Here is an 18,148-nt window from a genome sequence, read left to right on the forward strand (position 1 = left end):
GAATGTTCCCTGAAGCACTACTGCCTGGTTTTCACAGACAAGAACATTAATCTGGGCTCCAGCAGCCACAAGGAATGTCTCCCTCTGTCACATGCTGCAACCATCTCCTTCACAATGACCTTTCAGAGCCATTTTGGAGGAGGGCACATCCTCCGCTGTATTTTCCCACATTCACCTGTTTTTTGTTTTTTGTTTTTTCACCTGGTTTTTAACTGGAAATACTGCTTCCCAGCTAGGGCCTCACCTTATTCTTCAGCCTCAGAAAAAAACTTGGCGATTATCAAAAATCAGATCCACACTAAAGACAAACATGTGCTTCTGGTGAGGATGCTCAGAGCTGTGCTGCAGGCTGTGAAGCCGATCCCCACAGAGGATGCCAGGTGACCAGACACCTGCAGCAGCAGTTGTAAGTGCTCCAGTGAAGAAGATGGTTATGTGGAATAGGTTCATTGTACTTAAAACAGGAGAGAGACAAGGTCACCCTAAAAAGCACTCACTGACCACCTCACCACCTCCCACAGGGCTGTTTCATCCCAGCCCAGCCTCTCTGGGGAGACAGGTGCCCTGCTTGCTCCCTCTTACCCTCATCTGCTTCTCAACAGCCTGTCTCTCTCCCTGCCCCTCTCTCCCTCCTGCAGTGAGAGGTTCCCTCCCTCTGGTTGTCTCTCTGCACACCCACCTCCATCATACTCCTTCTCATCCTCTGTCTCCGTCTTCTGTCCATTTCTCTATTCCCTGCTCCACTCTCAGTTTCTGTCTCTGGTCTCAGTCAGCGTTCTACCATTTCTTCTCCCTCTCTGTCTTTCTCTAACTCACCTCTTGTTTCTGTTCTCTCTCCTCCCCTTCTACTGCTCAGACCGGTTCTTCAGAGGGAGGGGAGTGGGGTCTCCTTTAGCACCAGAGGACTCTGTCATTTTGTACGGAGCTCTGAATTGTTGTGTTCCTGCCACACACACACACACACACACACACACACACACACACCAGCAGAGCCCTTGACTCAGAGTCTGCATCCCACCCTAGGCCACCTCTACCTGCCCCTTCTCACTGCCTTCCCCCTGGTCCCCACCTCCTCCTTTCCCTTCTCTGTCTCCCTCTCTCTCACTCTCTGGGTGCACTTCCCTGGCTACCTCCTCAGTCCCTAGTCCCATGTCCATGGATATGTCTTTGGATCTGAGTCCATTGCTTTCAGACTTCCTGAGCCTGGGCCCAACTCCTGACTCTAAGTCCCTGTCTGACTCTGCCATCTCTGGTCTCTGGGTGTCTGTGTCTGATCTTGGATCACTGGCTCTTCTCTGGATGCTCCTCTCTTTCCTCTCTCCTGTGTCTGGATCTGACTCCCTGTTCCTCTCTTCCACTGTGGACTGTCTGTGTCTGTTAACTCTGTGTCTATGTGTCTTGGACTCTCCAGGATGCTCAGACCAGTACTGCCTTTTTGTCCCACTCTGTTGGTCTTGGCTTGAATTTACCTTTATGTCTCTGTCCAGGGATTATCTCCCTGCTTTTCTGACTCCCAGTGTAGTCCTGGAGTCTCTGGGGTGAGCTGATAAGGAGGGTTGAGAGGGGACAAGGCTGGTGGCCCTTTGTGTGGAAGATGGAGGTTAGGATGCAGAGCAGGCTCAGCCTGAAGCACTCTGCTTCTTACAGAATATTCTCCAAGACTGCAGATTCAGGTTGACACCCTGCATGTTGTGCTGGCTGCTCAGGCCCTTAGGGTTGCCCATCTCACTCCCCAATTAGTCCACTGGGAGCCACTTGAAATTCTGGGAGGGCGCTCGAGGTCCCCTTGGCCAGGTATCTGTGTGTCTGGAACACTCTGTGAGAAGAGGAGTGAGGAGAGGTAGGAGGCCCACTGTAGGTATTTTGCAGAAAGGGGGCAGGATGTGCAAAACATGCAGTCTGGGAGTGTAGCCTCTGTATCATGGGCAAGAACTTCCCAGAAGCTCCTTCCACCCCTCAGACAGGCCCATGTGGGTCAATGAGTTCAGGGAGATTATGCAGCACATCTTTAATAAGGGAAAGGGAACAGAAAGTGAGTGTCCCTATTTTATCCCCTCATGGTGCCTGTAATACTTCCTCATACATAAGAAGTTCTCAAGAAAGTCATTGGCTCATATTTCACTAGGTCTCCCAGAATAAGCAACTAAATCAGTAGAACTCAATCCTTTTCAATATTCCTTCCCATACCAACCCCCAGTCACTTGCCCCCAGCAACTCACTATTTTCCCCCAGGACAGTTTCCTCTGCCAAGACTTCCAAGCACCCCAGTGATCATGGGTCCCCAGCTCAAATCCCAGTCATCCCAACGCCTCCTCCTCAGTCATTTTCCTGGTGTCCCTCCATCCTCCTCTCCCCCTTTGCCCATCCAATGGCACTTGGCCCCCAGGGTGTCTCCCCAAAGACAGGTAGTCACTAATGAGCACTGAGCACTAGAAGGGGAGGGTCAAGGGCAACCTGGTGGGTGGGAGGGGATACCAGAGGTAGCAGATAAGGAGTCATGTCAGCATTTGTCAAATACGCCATCTCCCTCCAGCATCCCTGTCTCTTGACTCCTGGCTCCTGCCAATGCATCTCCCTGCTAAGGCTGTGGGACTGAGATCAGGTGCAAATAAGCAGAAGCCTAGGCTTATAATCCTTGGTCTGCTCCAGATTCATTTTCTGCAGGAATGGCACTAGCTCCTGCCCTCTTTCTTTGAAAACTCTCAAAGACCCTGGGAAGCTGAAGTGGTAGATGGAACCCAAGGATGAGGACAAATTTCTCTCTCTGTTCAATATCTGATCTCAGCCCCTGGTCTTCACCCTAACCTGCAAAAGCTGAACTTAAAACCTCAGGCAGTGGCAAACAGAGTTAAATCTCAGAAGAGTATCCCAGACTTAAGGAGGTACTGAGTACCTCCAGAAACCAGGGGTTTGGGTGGAAATAGTCTCTTGGACAACCAAAGATCATTGCTTGTAATGTAACCAATTTCCACTAGCCGTGTAGAAATGTTACCCTATGGAAATACAAATCAAAACCACAATGAGATACCACCTCACACCTGTCAGAATGGCTAACATTAACAACTCAGGCAACAACAGATGTTGGCAAGGATGTGGAGAAAGAGGATCTCTTTTGCATTGTTGGTGGGAATGCAAGCTGGCGCAGCCACTCTGGAAAACAGTATGGAGGTTCCTCAAAAAACTAAAAATAGAACTACCCTATGACCCATCAATTGCACTACTAGGCATTTATCCACGGGATACAGGTATGCTGTTTTGAAGGGACACATGCACCCCCATGTTTATAGCAGCACTATCAACAATAACCAAAGTATGGAAAGAGCCCAAATGTCTATCGATGGATGAATGGGTAAAGAAGATGTTGTATGTATATATATATATATATATATATATATATATATATATATATACACACACACACACACACACACACACACACACACACAATGGAGTATTAATCAACAATAAAAAAGAATGAAACCTTGCCATTTGCAACTATGTGGATGGAACTAGAGCGTATTACGCTAAGTGAAATTAGTCAGAGAAAGACAAATATCATATGACTTCACTCATATGAGGACTTCAAGATACAAAACAGATGAACATAAGGGAAGGGAAGCAAAAATAATATAAAAACAGGGAGGGGGACAAAACAGAAGAGACTCATAAATATGGAGAACAAACTGAGGGTTACTGGAAGGGTTGTGGGAGGGGGGATGGGCTAAATGGGTAAGGGGCATTAAGGAATCTATTCCTGAAATCATTGTTGCACTATATGCTAACTAATTTGGATGTAAATTAAAACAAACAAATAGCTGCATCTTAAACGCACCAAGTTGTGCACATTAAATATGTATAGCTTTTTGTATGTTAATCATTCGTCATTAAAGTGGTTTAAGAAAGAAAGAAAGAAAGAAAGGAAGGAAGAAAGAAAGAAAGAAAGAAAGAAAGTCTCCCTGTGGACCAGAGCAGAACCTTCTCATCAGCGACCTGTGAAGGGCTCTGAGGCCACAAAAGGACAGCAGAGAGCAGCTCTCCCTGGGCCCCGGGAGCTGAGACAGGGCTGGGCTCCCCAGGCTGGGGGAATCTTTGGCTCCAGCAAGAACCCATGAATTTCCAAATTTAGGAAACCTTTCCTGCAGCCCTTTCCACTGGCATCCGTTATTCCCTTTGGGCCCTGAAATGCCATCACCCATCCTGTCCCCTTCCCTTTTCTGGTCCCCGGCACTGTGGCTGCTAGCACAGAAGGGCCACATAGGTTTTCCTTTATGGTTGTCACAGCAGGTTACATCCCACCTCACAGAAGTGATACTTCACAGTGACCCAGCTGATAACTAGAGCCAGAACTGAAACCCACATTTTCTTGATTCCCAATCTAGGAGTCTTCCCATCTGTGCTGACTGCTGCTCCTAACAGAGAAGCATACTTTGTAGGCCCCAGTGGGAAGCCTGCTCACAACCTTGGATTAAATAACTCATCAAAGCTGCACCCTTCACCATGTGATACATGTTTACATACATGACTGGTGCACACAGGACTGTTAACCACAGAGCACAGACACGTACACCACAAACACCGTGCTGTGCACACTCTCACCCTTGTCACCCTCTGCCCCTCAGAGTCCAACAGCCCCTGCCCCTCTCTTCCTACTTCCTGAGCTGCAAGAAGAACTTCTTCCTTCATCATTTGCTCTTTACCCTGTGTTTACAGAGGCTCCTCAAAGGTGCACACAGGGAAGCACTTTTCGCATTCTAATCTTAGTCCTCCCTATGTAGGGTACTATGTAGGGTGACAGGGGAAAAAGAGGGCAAACTGGTGGTTCTTGAACTCCATTCTCTGAATCTTTCCTCTGCCCAGGAAAGGTCTGATTTATCTGTGATCCACCAGCTTTCTCCACACATCCTCTCAGTGTTCCTACACTCTGACCCACTTTCGTATCCAGGAGAAACCACTTCCATGCATAGGTGTTGGGGTGTTGGGATTCAATTTCACACACTCAACCTGGGCTTATAGGGCATGAAGTACAACAAGGGGATTTGAGTTACACTCAGTAAGAGCTTCCAAGAACAAGGAGTCTGAAAACCTCAGCTTGTGTGAAATTCAGTAAGAATGTGTATATGGTCTTCCCAGAGGCCTCTAACAGACAAGGACTTAGTTTGAACCTGTCTGGGTAGTAGTGACAGAGACAGAAGTCTTCACTGTGATTCTGGTCATCCCAGTCTCAGGAGGTGGAACACAAACACTTCTGGGGACTCTAAGGCCCTCAGGCAGAATGGGTGGAGCCTGGTTACATGATTCCCAAATCCTGAGGGTGTGAAGAGAGTAGGCCTGAACCATCCATTGTCTGGCCATCCTCCCACCCTGGCCCAATATCTTCATGGCCCTCCCTGGTCAGAGTAGGGCCTCTGAGCTCTTCTAGTTCAAACCCTCAGTGAAGGCTTCAGGACCCAGTCTCCACCCAGCCTCAGACCGTGGACCCTGATGCCATCCCTCTGTGCCTGGCAGGGCAGAGCCACCCACTGCTCATGATCCCCAACCCCCCACATGCCAAGCACACACAGCCTTCTTCCTCTTCCCTCCCACCTCACCCCACCCACCACATACCACAGCCTGAAACCTGCTGGAAATTTGTACAAATCAAAGACATCTTCAGCTATGAGTCTTCAGGCTCTCCAGGAACAGCACGCAAACATACGCACATGCATACATACACCTGCACACATGCAGATACACACAGATGCTCATACTCATACATATACACATATAACCTCAAGTACACACACATAAGTCACAAACATTTTCACATGTATGAAACACAAAGACACATACTCACAAACTCATACATTTATAGTTAACACACACAAATATACACACTTTTATACACTTATCAAACACACCTGTGCACACATACATCCCACTCTATTCCTTCTTCTAAGGATCCAGAGCCCAATTCTCTAGATTCTAGAGATCTAGAATGTCTAGGAAAAACATGGAAACCCACAGGAAACCTATTTCCAGTTTCCTGGCCCACATTGGAACTCTTTTCCTATATTCCCCTTCCTGTCCCCACAGTCTCTAGAACTCTGGCCCACACCATGGAAGTGGTGATTCATTCCTTCATACAACAAACACTTTTGAGCACCTATCTGCTACCTCCCCTCACCTCCCACTGCCCAGGTCTGAAGTTGAGGCAGACACATAAAAGAGTATGACCGTGTGTCCAGTGGTGCAATAGAAAGAGCAATAGTTCAGGGGTCAAGCACCTGAGTTCAAGTCCTGCCTTTGCCTCTTAATATGCTGTGTTACCTTGAGCACTTGATGTAAACTATCTGAGCCTGTTTCATCAATTGTAAGGTGGGGTTAATAAAATTTACCTAATAATTCTGTGAGGATTAAAAGAGAGGTAAATGTTTTGTCAGTAATATGTCTACCTATGGAAAGTGAGCCCATTCCATTCTCCAGTCTCTGTGGTGAGCATCTCCCCAACATCCTTGAGTCCTGCTGTCCCTGAAACAGAAACTCAGTCTGCTTCAGCCTCAGAGCCTCAGTTGTCAGCACCACTGGGAAACTTGATCTCTGTCTTGGCCAAATCCATAGGACTCCCTTGCCCCCACCCTGGCCCATCCTGCTCCTCCTGGTCCATCATGCCCCTTGCCTCTCCGCAGGTTGCGTTTTCCAATAAACTTTAATGCAGCTGATGAAGGCCTGAATGTTTGTGATAGAGCACTGAGCCTACTTATCAGAAATACATGAAGTGCTAATCACCCTCAAGGTAGCTGTCCCAGAACAAACTCTCCTCTTAATCTTTAAGCTTCTACCAGCACCCTGAACCTACATGATTGATTGGCTAACCTTTCTTTGTATACCTATAGATCATGCATCCTTTCCTAGAAAAGAACAGAGCCCTTCTGCACATAATGAAGCAGAATCCAGAGACTGTTACAATGACACCTTCCCCCCGCTGCCACATACCAAGGAAACAGACCTTCTGCACAACCCCTAGGCACTGAGGAACCAGACCCCTTTGCACAACTTCTTAGCACTGAAATATCATCTGTAGCTGATAGGTCAAGTGTGCATGTAATAAAGAAATGTTAGGGACTATTGTACTCCCTTTACTGATTAGCTGCCCTAAGCTCCTTTAAAAACTCCTGGGCCAGGCAAAAATCTCAGAGTTGTCATGTGGACAAGATTCCCCCTTCTCCCCAGGTAGACAGGCTCCTGAACAAAACTTATATTCCTTTCTAATCAATACTCTCTTGAGTATTGGTTTTTGGAGTAATGGACAGTTGAACTGAGGTTTTGGTAATCAGAAATTTAAAAGTTGTGCTAAGTTAAGTGATAAATTGGATTCATTGTATATCCAAGACTTTTCCAAATAAGACAGACCATTAAAGCATTGGTTCCTGAATGGAGATATATCTGCATCGATTTCTTATTGCAGAGAAACTGAAGATACTTGGGACTGCTAGTGAACATGTTTTATGCTTAATTAAGAGATTGTACTGTGGAGAGGTACATGTTTCTAGAAATGAGACAGACCATTAAAGCATCGGTTCCTGAATGGAGATATATCTGCATTGATCTTTACTGCAGAGAAACTGAAGATACTTGGGACTGCTAGTGAACATGTTTTATGCTTAATTAAGAGATTGTACTCTGGAGAGGTACATGTTTCTAGAAATTATGAAATGCATACATAAATTTCCAATCTAAAGAGTTCTGATGGAACAAATAGTTCATAATTGATTACTGCTTAATTTTTACCGGAGACTATGGTTTTTAAGGGTTAAAATTATGGTAAATGTCATTAAGACCAATGGAAATTACAAGCAAAGTAGATGTGTAAGGAAGGTATAAAAAATGAGAATACATTCTTGTTGAGGTAAAAGAAAATAATTTTGTCCCAAAATGAGAGTGGTGATTTAGAGAGAGAGGGCTTATGATAAAATCTGAGTGAAAAAAGGAAGTTGTAGAAGGCTTGTGAAGGGAAAGCTTTGGAAAAGAATTTTATGTGTTGTCAGGACTGACTCAGATTGAAACAAATGGATTTTGAAAGGACACTGGTATAAGATTGAAATTCTGGGGGTACCTAGCTGGCTCAGTTGGTTGAGGGTCTGACTTGATTTCAGCTCAGGTCACCATCCCAGTGTCCTGAGATAGAGCCTTGTGTTGGATTTCATGCTGAGTGTGGAGCCTGCTTCAGAGGCGTGCTATCCAGGAAGTTGTGGGTAGGAGGTAACATTTAATCTGGACCATGATGATTGTGTAGGATTTCAGTAGTCAGAGATTGGGAGGATGGAATTCCAAGGAAAATACATAGCAACTGGGAAGGATTTCTTGACTTTGGGCATCATTTGATGTTGTAATTTCTGTTCATTATTAGAAACTGATTTTCCTATTTATCCCTTCTCAACCACAATTCAAGTGACTGAAAATAGAAAGTAGATAGAAAGTGGGAAGATCACTTCCCTGATTCCCCTGGTCCTCCATTCCCCATCACGTGAGTTTATCCTGTCACGTCTCCCTGGAGCAGATACTCCTGTGACCCATCTCCTTCAAGGGAAGGCCTTTCAGTCCCAAGTACCTCCAAGAACAGGCTTTGCAACAGCAAAGCAGCACGTGTATTGGGGATTTCTCCCTTACACCTGAACCCATGTTGTTTTCCTACAAAAAACACTGTCTGCCTCCCTCCCCATTCCTCTCCGTTCTTCCTCTTTTCCTTCACCAAGGCTGTTTCTTTCTATAACCACCTGCTGGAGTTGGGGATAATGTTCTACACACTTCATTTCCTCTACTCTTGCTTCTGCAGTCTTTTGATGATCCCCCTGCAACCTTTCCTCCCCTCCTCCCATCCTTACCACTCCCCTCCTCCCTCCCCAAGTACCCCCCCCACCCCCCGCAACCTGGTCAGTTTTCCTGCCTTCTTTCTGGGGCATTTCACTTTTCTGTTTCCTCTCAACCTTGTTTATCTATGATTCCAGTTTAGAAAAGAAAGGGAGATGAGATACAAGGGCAGCATCTGTGAGGGAGTGGGTTTTAGACACAGCACGAGGCATGGTAGTCAGACATCAGGAAGAACCTGATAGGCACTGACAAAGTAGTTTAAGTACCTCCTGGCCCATATCTCTAGATAAGTCTTCTCCCACTTGCCAGTAATTAGGAAAATTTTTTTTAAGTCTATTTTATTTTGAGAGAGAGAGAGAGAATACGAGCCGGATAAGGGTAGAGAATGAGAGAGAGAGAAGACAGAGAATCCCAAGCAGGCTCCATGCTGTCAGTGTAGAGCCCAACGTGGGTCTCAAGCTCACTAACCCTGAGATCGTGAACTGAACCAAAATCAAGAGTCAGAGGCTTAACTGACTGAGCCAGCCAGGTGTGCCTAGGATATTGTTAAAGCTAGATATCAGGCAAAGAGGGCTTCTTGACCTCTTAAACTAACCAATTTTATTTAAGTCACTGTCACTTGACCTCAGCCTTCCACAGAAGCTGGAGGTTTTGAATATAGAAGACAGGAGCCAGGACCTGAGTCTCAGCTCAGGTTCCATGTCCACTTCCCTTGTTCTTTATCCTTATTGAAGGTGTGTAGGGTTCAAATGAGATAGGGTATCCATTATGCCTCCATCTATATGTCTTTCATCTCTCTCCCCTCACCAAGTTCCGTATTAACAAAGATTCCTTAATGGATATAATCTTTAAGTGTCCCTTCTGTGATGGCTCAAAAAGAGAGTCCCATTTGGAAGCAAAGAATAAAATGGCTTCTCTTAGTACCTTCTACGAGGGGTTCTCGGAGAAGGGAGGAGGTTACGTGGGTGATGTACATACAAGGGCAGCTGTGTATTAGGCCATAAAATAAAAGACAAGAGGGGATGGCCTTGGGGCTGCTGTTTCTCTTTCTCTGCAAACCCCTTCTGATTGCAGCAGATTCACAGTGGCTCTGCAGCAGCCTAGCATCTTAGCCATTAACTTCTCAGAAAGAAAACTCACTGAGGTTCCCTTGAGAGGGAATGAAAAATAAATAGCAGAGTTTGGTACAAACACACCACCAAGTGAGAGGGTGGTGTAAAGACAACCAGTTCCTCATGGTTGATTGAACTCCTTCAGGATGTGTTTACACACACACGCACACACACACACACACACACACACACACACACCACATACATACCCCAAAATTTCAACAAATATGCTCATGTTTATAGACCTATGGAGATAAACATACCCTGCTCCTTTGCACATCTTTCCACTCAATTCAAACATATGTCCATATAGTAGGCACATACATGACTTTTAGTGAGGTGCTTTGTGAATATATGTACCCAGCCTTCCTCCTCTTTCCAAGATCCTGACTGCAGGGTGGGGCACAGGAAGATGAATGTCTGAGTGTTAGCTTCCATGTGTCATTAAATGTGTCTCTGACTACATTCCACAAAAGAAGTAGAAATTTTTTTTTCATTATTCACTATTTGGAATTATTCACTTTCTTTCAATTCGTTCGGCACCACCAAGTTTCAAGAATCATCTATACCTTATTGAGATGCTGTTCCAAGCAGAGTATAGTTCAGAGGTTAGTGGCTCAAGCTTTGCTCAAACTTGATACAAATCTTAGCTTCACTACTCACTTTGCACAAATGGCTTAACCTCTTTGAAACTTAGTTTCAACTGTAAAATGAGGATAACTATATTCACCTTATAGAACATTTGTATTAAACAGGTGATTTTGTAAAGTGTTTAGAATGAAGTATAGGGCATTAGTATTCAGCAAATGATAGCTATATTTTCATCATCACTTTGTGGGCATTGGAGATATAAAGTACTATATAAAAGAGGTTCTTTTCCCTTAGGAGGCTTTTTAAAATCTCATCAGTGAGACAAGATAAATATATGAAGAGTGCAAGAATATGTAAACCTGAAATTCTTATTTGATCCCTAACATGTAACTTATTCTCCTAAATCCAAGCCCTGTTTTAAAATTTTTAGCAGATTCCAGGATGCTTGGGAGGCTTAGTTGGTAAAGCCTCTGACTTCAGCTTACATCATGATTTCATAGTTCATGGCTTCACCGTGTCGGGCACTGTGCTGGCAGCTTAAAGCCTGGAGCCTACTTTTTTTTTTTTTTTTTTTTTTCTTTTTTAATATATGAAATTTACTGTCAAATTGGTTTCCATACAACACCCAGTGCTCATCCCAAAAGGTGCCCTCCTCAATACCCATCACCCACCCTGCCCTCCCTCTCACCCTGCCCTCCCTCCCACCCCCCATCAACCCTCAGTTTGTTCTCAGTTTTTAACAGTCTCTAATGCTTTGGCTCTCTCCCACTCTAACCTCTTTTTTTTTTTTTTTTTTTTTTTTTTTTTTCCTTCCCCTCCCCCAGGGGTTTCTGTTATGTTTCTCAGGATCCACATAAGAGTGAAACCATATGGTATCTGTCTTTCTCTGTATGGCTTATTTCACTTAGCATCACACTCTCCAGTTCCATCCATGTTGCTACAAAAGGCCATATTTCATTTTTTCTCATTGCCACGTAGTATTCCATTGTGTATATAAACCACAATTTCTTTATCCATTCATCAGTTGATGGACATTTAGGCTCTTTCCATAATTTGGCTATTGTTGAGAGTGCCGCTATAAACATTGGGGTACAGGTGCCCCTATGCATCAGTACTCCTGTATCCCTTGGATAAATTCCTAGCAGTGCTATTGCTGGGTCATAGGGTAGGTCTATTTTTAATTTTCTGAGGAACCTCCACACTGCTTTCCAGAGCGGCTGCACCAATTTGCATTCCCACCAACAGTGCAAGAGGGTTCCTGTTTGCCTGGAGCCTACTTTGGATTGTGTGTCTCTTTCTCTCTCTGCCCTTCCCCCACTCACTCTCTGTCTCCCAAAAATAAATAGACATTAAAAAATTAAAAACATAAAAATTTTAGCAGATTTCAATGCTCTAACAAGATTTTTTTTAATCACTCATCATCCCTATGTCTCACCACCTTACACACACTAACATCTACCCCAGGCTTTCATTTCAGGAGTTGACAGGAGAATTTGGGATATTAAAGATTTTGAGTTTATTTTGTACATTTTTCCATTTCTGGAAAAGAGCCTAACTTAGGCATTCCAAACCAAAATGACACCCATGGTGCTGGTCCATGGTGCCTTACTTTGCAGAGCAAAGATCTAGATGACTGTAGCAGGTGCTACAACTATCTCCCAGTAAAAGTCTATCTGTCCACATATTTCTGTCTATCCTCCAGATGGCAATCATATCTCCTCCCTTCCTGATTGAAGACTCTCACTCCATTGTATGGAACCAGAAAAGACCCCGAATAGCCAAAGCAATTTTGAAAAAGAAAACCAAAACAGGAGGCATCACAATCCTGGACTTCAAGCTGTATTACAAAGCTGTAATCATCAAGACAGTATGGTACGGGCACAAAAACAAACAGATCAATTGAACAGAATAGAAAACCCAGAAATGGACCCACAAACCTATGGCCAACTAATGTTTGACAAAGTAGGGAAAAATATCCAATGGAATAAAGATGGTCTCTTCAGTAAGTGGTGCTGGGAAAACCGGACAGCGACATGCAGAAAAACGAGCAGGGACCACTTTCTCACACCATACTCAAGATTCTCGCTCCATGGCACAATACATAATACAAACCCTGGCTCATAAATTTCTTTCAAATGTGAAAATACATATCCCTCATAAGAGTCTTAATCTTTCATGACTCCTAAAGGTCTGTGTAGCTTAGGATTACTGTCCCATTTCTTTTCCAACTCACTTATTCTTCCTTTATTGCTCCATAGGTATCCTCCTCCAGGAAATATCTCCTGACCAATACCTCTTTCTCAGTTTCTACTCATACTTTCCCTTCCAAAGTAATGATCCCTCAATCCCTGTACAGTTACTAATTGCTCCTATTCTGGTCAATTTCTCTCCCAATTTGGGATATTAATTCTCTCTGCCCAATGAATCCTAGATACTTTCACAAGGTTTTTGCACCAGTATCTCCAAAAAGCATCTAAAGAATTTGGTAAGTGTATGGGTCATCCTTCCCCTGGAGTCCTCCCCTACAGTCACCTACTCCTTGTTGGGAAGATGAGAAATAAGAAAGTAGTTTCCTATCTCTCCCTCCCAGAGCCAGCCCCATACATAAGTACAATAGAAAACCCTGACCCTCCTATACCAAAGCATAAAACTCTGACTGCATCAATAAAGATGTATGTTGTGCCCATGCTGGAGCCCTTCTCCTACTTAGGGATCCCTTGAAGTCAGGTAAAGCAGGTTGGGCCTTCTATCAATTTCACTACTTCCAGCTTCTCCCCACATCCCATGGGAATAGATGAAATAGGACCAAGAAAGGACATTTCAGGCACTCTCCTCCCCCAGGGCTGCATTTTTACTGTTGTTCTTTGAATGAACAACAGTGTTCTTACTTTTGGGTCTAGAGGAAGGGGAGAAACTACTCTTTGCCCTGAGCAAGATTCCATTCTGATGGAACAGACAGGACAGTCACCAGAACTCAGGCAAAGCCACACAAAGGCAAAACTAGAAGTGTCTGGGTACAGTTCTAGATGCTGGATATAGCTCCACATTGAATTCTAGATCTAGTTCTGGGTGGGGAGAATTGGTGTTTGTCAAGGAAGTCTCCCAGAAGATACTTTTAAAGGAGTAGTACATACAGATTTCCCAGCAGCCTTACCAGATGATTAAAGAATGCCACTTCCTGCCAGGTGCAGGAATCTCAGGACATTATGGGGACCTCGAGAAGAGGAATTGGCATATACATATATAGGTATTGCAGGCATGTCTGATGGCAAATATTGGGCTTGGCTTCTGGTCTAGAAAGCCTACTGAAAGTTCAATCGAGATTCCTTATAAAAAGTTCCAGCAAAGCAAATTAAGAAAAATCTGTATGATCAATCGATGTTCTTGCTGAGCTTATGTAAATAATTATGCCAAGTTTGTTAAAATTGAACTTATTTTCAAACACAGTAGTCTTGACTTGGCTATCTCTGAAAATAAGGATGATTTGGGAGAGAAAATTTGTTTCAATAACACATCTTTGTGGATGTTAAATAAATTCTAGTTCTGATTATCTTTAAATGTTTCTGGTTTGTCTAAACTAGACAACTTAAAGTAAACTTCAGAGACATTCCCACAAAACTCATGTACAGATCTTCTTTGTGCCTGTTGTTCTATGGGACATTCAAAGGAATCACCAAAGACATTTGAATTACAAACCAGAAAAACTCATCTGATTCCCACTAACTGTTTTGACTCCATCTAGGATGCTTCAAGCCTGACATCTAAAATCTTCTCATTGGCTACACTCAAGGCTCGGACACTGGGTTTATAATTTGCTCTATTCACCCATATTTTTCTTTTATTTTCATAAAGTGTCTGTTATTAATTATCTGATATTTTGCTAAACAAAACAGTCTCTATGCTGGTAAATACCACCTGGTACATGATTTAGGACTTAAATGACTCTCAAAATAACATTATGTTATTAAACACTAAAATAACTCAAATACATAAAACAGTTCTACAAAATAAAATGGTATTAGATATTTTAACAGCTACACAAGGTGAAATATGCACCATAATTAAAATGGAATATTATGTATATAGTCCAGATTACCACAAAATATAACAGGATTTATTATATATATATATATATATATATATATATATATACTCAAATTGTGCTTTAAACAATCCCTCCCTCTCCTTTAATAATTCGTTAAAATCTGGAGGATTTTAATTAACTATTAAAGGTCTTTTATTGGGCTTCTTTTTTCTCCTTCTTAATTTAATTATGTTTTGCTTTTTTTTTTTTTTTTCCTATGTCTTTCAGCTTGGTGCTGGAACTCATTCACTGGCATAACTTCAGGGGACAGGTGATCTTTTCTGCTCGAGGAGACTCCCATATGTCATCAGCTCTAGGTGCAGCTGCCTCAGCCTTTATTGACTGTTATTACATCTCATCCGACCAATGTTGACACATAGGTAGAGACATCTCTATGCCCCTACTCAGCAGGAAAAAGCTACAGAAGATGAGATCTTCCACTTTCAACAATCTTAACAACTTAAGGGTCAAAGTTGTTCATGGGGGAAAATGATGAGGAAAACAAAGTCAAAAGAAATGTAGTTTAAATTAAATCCCCTTATAGCTTGGAGCCCATGGTAGATGTCTGAAACATGCAGAGTATGGCATTTCTCAAGGAACTCATGGCTTAGTGTCTCAATGTTTATGTTTTATTAAAGACTGAAAGTAACCTCCTTTTAATAGCAGCTAGCCCCTCAAGGTCCTGAAAGCCTTGCTTCCAAAATTCCTTAGAAACTTACTTCATCTCTAGCCCCACTCCCTCCAAAAACTTAAAAGTATGAAATCAGTCACTTCTCACAATCCCAAGGCATCTCTTTCTGCCCACATGTCCTGTCCCCATGCTATAATAAAATCACCTTTTGCACAAAAAAAAGAAAGAAAGAAAGAAAAGAAAGGAAAAGGAAAAAAAAGAGTAGCACTGTGTTAGCCTGAAAAGAAGGAGAATTTTCTGTACCAAAGAAATGTGTATGGTTCAATTTAATTTAACATCAATTTATTAAATGCTCATTATGTACTTGTCCCCCCAGCTGGATGCTCTGGGGGAGTGAACAAGATACATTCCTTACCTATGATCAATCAGGGAACAAAATAAAGTAAAGACACACAGATAACTGTGGTATTTTAAAATTTTCCACTTTATTGAGGTATAATGAACCCATGTTTTATAAGATATTTAACATAAACATTGTGGTGATGTGTGTGTGTGTGTGTGTGTGTGTGTGTGTGTGTGGTGTGTATAGTGAAATAATGATTCACTATGATTTCCCCACTGTGAAAGAATTAAGGAAGGTATTTTTATCTAAATGTTTTATTAAACAAAGGTAAGTGTTGTAAAGGCACCTTTACACAATGATGAGCCCCAGGAGCACCACAACCACTGAAATCCACAGTGGGTCTCCAGAAAGCAGAACTGGCCACTGGGCCAGCACCAGGCAAAGAAGAGTGAGCAGCAGAGCAAGCAGTGAGGAGCAAACATAGACAACCCAGCCAGAGAGTGGAGTGGGGGTGGAGCTGCCTGTGAAAAGTAGTTCCTGTAGAGTCAGTGTCTCTCCTGCAGCTCCATTCTCCTCCTGCACATCTGCTTCATTTCCCCCTTTCTTCATCTCAGGTTGATACCTGATGATGAGAACACAAAAAGCCAGAAGAGAAGAAACTAGCAGTGTCCCAATTGATATGAGATTCAAGAGATCAGTGAATCCAAAGAAGAATGACATGATTGCTACAATAATGACAAATATCAAAATGACCATGATGCAGTTGTATGTGTCATTTTGCATCCAGGCAAGGACAGGGAACAGAAAGCCATCCTGTGCCATCATGTATATCACTTGAAGTTTGGGGAACATAAAGCCAAAGATGTTGGCCAAAAGACTGCAGAGGAATCCAAAAGCTATAACATAGTTGGCAGGGGTCCATCCAATATAGAGAAATGACTCATACAAGGTGTTCCCAGGTTGAAGCTTGTAGTAAGGCACCATAAGCGTAAGTGCTAGAGACACCAAAGTACACCAAAAAGCAGATGAACAGTGAAATAACAATGCCCATGGGGATGGAACGCTGGGGATTCTGGGCTTCGTTGACTCTGGTAGTAATAACACTGATACCTTTAAAAGCATAGAAACAGGTAGTTGTTCCACAAAGAATCCCCTTGAAGCCAGAAGGCACAAATCCTCCAGAGCCAAGAGGGCCCAAGGTAGAGGTGTCATTGAGTCCAGGCATTATGTAGTCCTCTTCTGTGAGCTTCCAGTTGTACACATCCCCTTTAATGAAGCCAAAGATGATGATAAAACTGAGAACCAAAAGTATCATCAATGTGAGCACAAATGTGATCACTTTGGTAACCAGGATTACCCAAAGTTCTTAGTCACCAATTCCATGAACAGCAATACAAGGCCCACAACAAAGAAGCCTGGCATTTCTGCAAAGAAATGGGGAGCATGAGGTGGGATGCTTTCACGCATGATCTGAGAGATCCATTTCCTAGAAAGGTTGTCAATAGCTAAGGTTCCAGCCCAGGTCACAATGACTGTTTCAGCAACATCAGCAAGGATGAGGTTTTAGCCAGTGATGAAGGCCCAGATTTCACCTATAGTGACATAGATGTAAAGATATGCAGAGCCAGAATGGAAAAGCTGAACACTTAACTCTGCATATCACAGCACAGCCAACACAGAATATAGGCCGGCCACCAACAAGTAGATCAGAATGGATGGTCCTGCTTTATCTCTAGCCACCTCACCTGCCAGGATATACACACCTATACCCACTGTGTGGCCCACACTCATGACTACTAAATCCAGAGTGTTCAGACTTCTGGCAGAGTCAGTTACAGTTGTCAGTGGCTCTAGATTACGTCTGTGTACCAGGTTTTGACCAAATCTGTGAAATGCTTGACACAGCATTCTAACTAAAGTTGAAGGGGATTTCGGGATCAGAGAGCTGTAGCAAGCCCAGGGAACCAAGAGTTGCAGATCAGGTTTGTGAGGTTGAGTTAAGCCAAGTTGTATTGGGGCTGCAGAATTCCTTTGGTCAGGCTTCAAATCTGCTCCTTCGTATTTCTTCTGCTTTCTGCTATCCCTCCATAATGCCTAAGACATAGTAAACAATAAATATTTACTGAATTCATTATTCAACCCATGCACAAAAACTCAGAAGTTGCATGTTACCTGTTATAGCCCAAATATCACAGAAACTGATACCAAAAGACATCATAGAAGAAGCAGAAAAAGTTTTTTTTTTACCCAGAAAAAGTGACAAATATCTCCAAACATTCTGCTTTTTTACACACCACATGACATAATCCCATGTGGGTTCATCAAACTCATGTAGCTTCATTTACTAATTAAGCTATAAGACATAAGGATTTGAATTTTTTGTGTGGCAATCCATATACAGGATGTATGTGCAGTACTTAGGTGTGACTTATGAAACATCAATTCATGGAATGGAATGTGTCATTGCAACTGCACAACCATTTTTTAAATATCATCTGAGCTTAAAATAAAAATATTGGTCCACAGGCCTTAAAACCAGT

At 43.1% G+C, this 18,148-nt stretch overlaps 1 pseudogene; it reads right to left on the minus strand.

Annotated features, from left to right (window-relative positions):
* LOC122240310 overlaps nucleotides 1-18,148 on the minus strand; it is a 152,453-nt pseudogene that overhangs the window by 95,772 nt on the left and 38,533 nt on the right.

Source organism: Panthera tigris, chromosome B4 (assembly GCF_018350195.1).
Source record: "Panthera tigris isolate Pti1 chromosome B4, P.tigris_Pti1_mat1.1, whole genome shotgun sequence".
Lineage (NCBI taxonomy): Eukaryota > Metazoa > Chordata > Mammalia > Carnivora > Felidae > Panthera > Panthera tigris.